At 38.7% G+C, this 5,000-nt stretch overlaps 1 protein-coding gene across 5 annotated transcripts in view; it reads right to left on the reverse strand.

Moving 5' to 3' along the window:
- LOC135106454 (mechanosensory protein 2-like) overlaps nucleotides 1-5,000 on the reverse strand; it is a 142,986-nt gene that overhangs the window by 120,037 nt on the left and 17,949 nt on the right. The window lies entirely within an intron of this gene.

Here is a 5,000-nt window from a genome sequence, read left to right on the forward strand (position 1 = left end):
CCGAAGCCTGTCACGTGGAAGCTTTATTGCAGCTTTACTACGACCACAGGCGGTAGTCGTTCAGGGAGTCGTTGAAAAAAATACGTTTATAGTTTCCAGTTTCCAGATTCCAGCGATACTTTCTTCCCTTTCATGACTTTCTTATGACTTTTTTCTTTTCCCCCCATCAGCTTTCTTCCCCGCCCCTTTTTGCACCAACTGCGAGAAACGGGTCGAGATAAATCGTAAAGCTTCGCGGATAAAGCACCAAGGTATATGAAGCTTTACGAAAGAACATGAGGCGTTCCAGAATAAAGATACGCTCAGGGCTAACTAATCTACTCCTTTTTTTTTTCTCTCTCTCTTTCGTGTTCCTTTGTGTTAATGAACTGCCAAGTCTTGATTCTACGTGTCAGCTTACGAAGGCAAATAGAGACCTAATAACTGGGACGATATTAAGTATCATTAAGTGTCTATTAACTGTTAACTGCTTCATTTTTCGAGGCTAATGAACAATCTCACTTTCAAATTTTTCCTTTTTTCCACAATCGTAGCAGTATTTTCGTCGACCACGTGATGGAAGAAGTAGAAGAAGAGGAAAAAAGAGAGATAAAAATAACACTACTTCTTTCTTTTCAAAAAATAAACTTCCTTTTCATATCCACCCCCCTTTTTTTTTTTTTCAAATTATAATTTGTTCTTTTCCCCAAGTCATATGACGGAGAGAGAGAGAGAGAGAGAGAGAGGAGAGAGAGAGAGAGAGAGAGAGAGAGAGAGAGAGAGAGAGAGAGAGAGAGAGAGAGAGAGACACTAGTTCTCCCTTCTCAAAAGATTAATCTCCCTTTTCGTTTTATTTTTCAATTTGCACATGTTTCCCCTTAAAGTATACACAACATCATCCCAATTTCTTTTTCCCCTGAACGGATAAGAGCACACCTGAGCAGTTCACAGGTGGAAGCGGCGCAGAAACAATTAGTCTGATTGGAAGGAAGGAAAAGGGGAAGGTGGAAGGCAAGGCAAGGGAAGGGAAGGGAAAAGAAGGGAAGGGAAGGGAAGGGAAGGGAAAGGAAGGGAAGGGAAGGGAAGGGAAGAGTAGTGAGTGGAAAGGCGACGAAAGGGGTGACAGAGGAGAAGAGTGAGAAAAGCTAAAAATAAAAAAAAAGGAAAAAACAGAATAAATGGAATAAATAAAATAAACCAAAGCGCCCAGGGAAGAAAGAAGGAATTGGAGGGGTGGAGAAGAGAAGGATAAGAAACTTTGTCATGTTCAGAGGGAAAAGAAAAAGGATGGAAAGCTCGATTTGAGAGGGAAAATGAAAATAAAAAAGAAGGAAACAGGTAGCAGGTATGGGCTTATATATTTAAAGGGAGGGAGAGAAAATAACAACTGTCGCGGGAGGAAAAGTAAGATAGATTTAAATGGAAAACAGGAAGGAGGGAAACTGGTATAGGTTTAGAGGAAATTAAAGTATTATTTTTTTCACGAGAAAGGGGAAAAAAAAAAAAACTTGAGGCATAAAGCTAAGAAGGGTCATGATTTGTAGGAAAGAAATGTATGTGACTATAAAAAATACAGGAAAAATAATAAAATAAGAGAAAAAAATATAAGAAAAAGAAAAGGAAAGTAGGAGGTTTTAGAGGGGAAAAAAATAGTAATAGGGGAAAACGCTCTTAAGGAAATGAAAGAAGGGAAGTTATTTATGGAGAGAAAGACTTAAATTGTTTATGACGAACAGATGTTAAAACAAAAGCGAAGTTTGAAGGAAAGATTACCAAAATGTGAGGAAATTTTAGAGTTTCCAGAATTTTTACCATTAAGAATCATCATCATTCACTTTCCCTTTATTTCTTTTTGGTGGTCGTTTTAGTAGCATTCTCTCTCTCTCTCTCTCTCTCTCTCTCTCTCTCTCTCTCTCTCTCTCTCTCTCTCTCTCTCCTCTCTCCTGCCGTTTGTATAAGTTAAAATTAATAGCGGTCGTTTTAGTAATATATGTCTTGCTTTTTTCCCCACATTTTTTTCGGATGCTCTCCATTTTTTTCCGTCTCTTTTTTCGGTAATATATTTCTTTTTTTTCCATGCTATCTATTTTTTCCCATTCTTTTTTCGTATATGTGTTAGTTGAATAATTTTACATTACATCAACACACACACACACACACACGCACACACACACACACACACACACACACACACACACACACACACACACACACACACACACACACACACACACATACAGATTCAGCCCAATGCAGCCGTTATTTCCCTTCTATTTTCCCTTAATGAGGTTTCCACTTGGCCAAACTTTATCCTAAGCGACGAAATAGTAATCGTAATGAAATATTCCATCCTCAGTTCAGTCCTTCCCCTCACCCTCCCTTCCATTCCCCAAGCCAATCCTTCTCCCCGCAGCGAATTCTCCCCTCCCCACTCTTAATCCTTTCTTTCCCCCTCTCTTCAGTCCTCTATTTTCTCTTGTCTCTCAATCTTTCTTCTCTTTCTTCTCTCTTAACTCTTCCTATCTTTCTTTTAACTTTATCCTTCTTCTCTCTCAGTTCTCTCTCTCTCTCTCTCTCTCTCTCTCTCTCTCTCTCTCCTCTCTCTCTCTCTCCTCTCTCTCTCCTCTCTCTCTCTCTCTCTCTCTCTCTCACTCAATCTCTCTCTCTATCTATCAACCTATCTATCTATCTATCTGTCTGTCTATCTATCTATCTATCTATCTATCTATCTATCTAACTCTATCTCTTGATTCTTCCCTCTTCCTTCTTTCTAATTTTCTCTTCTCTTCCTCTCTTCTCCCTCGCTATTCTCCCGCTCCTTCCTGCTGATCCTTCCTCTCCTTCCCTCTCTCTTTCCTCCTTTCTAAGTGTTCTCTCACCTCCTCTTCTCTATACATAATTTCTTTCCCCTTCTATTCAGTCCTAGCTCCTCCTTTCAATCCTTCCCTACTCCCCTCTCTCCCCTTGAATTTAACCTTCCCCTTTCCCTCAATCTTTTCCTCGCTCTCCCTCCATCTCTTCATATCTTCCCCTTCCCCCACAATCACCCAATCACCCTTCAACTTTTCCTCCCTTTTCATCCCCTCACGCAACCATCCCATCCTCCTCTCCCCTTTAATCCCTCCCTAACTTCTCTCTTCTGTACCCTCACCTCCCTTAAATCCTTCTACCCTTTAGCTATATCCCGCTCTCTAAAGTCCTAAACCATCCTACAGTCCCCCTTCCTCTCTCTCCTCCCTTCTCCTCCCTCTCCCGTTCACTCCAAGGTCGTGTTGATAAATTTGATTCACGAATACGCTGGTTTTAATTGCGTTTCTGGAATCATTTATTATTTTGGCGTTTGTTGAGTTAAAGGGAGAGGAAGGTGTGGGTGAAGGAAGAGAAAGGAAAGGAGAGGGTTAGTAAAGAGGTCTTGAAATGGATATGTGTAACTGTGTAAATAAATAAGAGGGAGTTAAGTGTAAATAAATAAATAGAGGGTTAAAGTTAGGAAAGTAAGCAAGAATGAAACGAGAAAGGTTAGAAAAGGGATGAGGAAATAGATAAATATAAAAAGAGATGACTGAATAAATAATGTATGTATGTATGTATGTATAGATAAAATGAAGTATACGTAGAAGTAAAAGTAAACAGACAGGAGAGTAGAGACGTAAATTACAAGAAAAGTCAATAATAATAATAAACTAAGAAATATGTAAATGTAGATAAATCGACACGACATTACGAAAGATATTGATAGATGATGATAGAAAGAAAGAAAAAAAAACCTTCATCAATCTTTACTTATCATTCCCTCGTTTCTTCATTACTCCCACAAGACTACCGCACTCAAAAAAAAAAAAAAAAAAGAAAGAAAAAAAACGGTCCCAAACCACGCATACAAGAAAACAGACACAAAATTTCCATGAAAAATCAAAGGAAAAAACGAGTCAGTGTAACAGTAATTATCTTGACTGGTGCCAATATTTTCTAATCTTTTTATCTAACTGGTCAGGACACGCACGTCTCTCAACCAATCATGAGGTCTTGTTTTTCTTCCCTATTTTATTTTTTTTTCCATTACGTTTGGACATTTTTTTTTGTCAATGTACAGCGAAAGTTTTGTATTTCTATCGTCCGGAGATGAAAGGGGTCTGTCCAGAGAGAGAGAGAGAGAGAGAGAGAGAGAGAGAGAGAGAGAGAGAGAGAGAGAGAGAGAGAGAGAGAGAGAGAGAGAGAGAGAGAGAGAGAGAGAGAGAGAGAGAGAGAGAGAGAGAGAGAGAGAGAGAGAGAGACTCCCTACAGATCAAGATAACAAATCTAATACCACACAATGATGATAATGACAATAATAAAAATAATGACGATAATAACGATTACAATGATGGAAAAATATCATATCAATAGCTTTCCCAAATTTGCTGTGTGTGTGTGTGTGTGTGTGTGTGTGTGTGTGTGTGTGTGTGTGTGTGTGTGTGTGTGTGTGTGTGTGTGTGTGTGTGTTTGTGTGTGTGTGTGTGTGTGTGTGTGTGTGTGTGTGTTTGTATGTGTGTGTGCACGCTTATTAGCAGGATATTAAACGTGGTCTCCCTACGGTGCGTTGACTGATGGTAAATAGTGAAACCAGGAAACTCTCTCTCTCTCTCTCTCTCTCTCTCTCTCTCTCTCTCTCTCTCTCTCTCTCTCTCTCTGATCGTACTTTTTTTTTTTTTTGTCTGTCATATGCATTTTTCATTTTTATTTCATACGAACTCATGATATACGTACATATTCACAATACGTATAGGGTCACCATTGTTATTGTTATTATGAGTGTTGTCGCTATTGCTGCTGTTGTTGCCAATGTTATTTTGTTGTTGCTGTTGTTGTTGTTGTTGTTGTTGTTGTTGTTGTTGTTGTTGTTGTTGTTTTTGTTACTGTTGTTGTTGTTCTTCTTCTTCTTCTTGTTCTTGCTGTTGTTGGTATTATTAAATTTGTGGTTGTCATCTCAAATTGTTCTATACAAAAACATACGTGCAATTTTTCATTTTTTTTTTTTTTTT

This window comes from Scylla paramamosain, chromosome 13, assembly GCF_035594125.1.
Source record: "Scylla paramamosain isolate STU-SP2022 chromosome 13, ASM3559412v1, whole genome shotgun sequence".
Taxonomy (NCBI): Eukaryota; Metazoa; Arthropoda; class Malacostraca; order Decapoda; family Portunidae; genus Scylla; species Scylla paramamosain.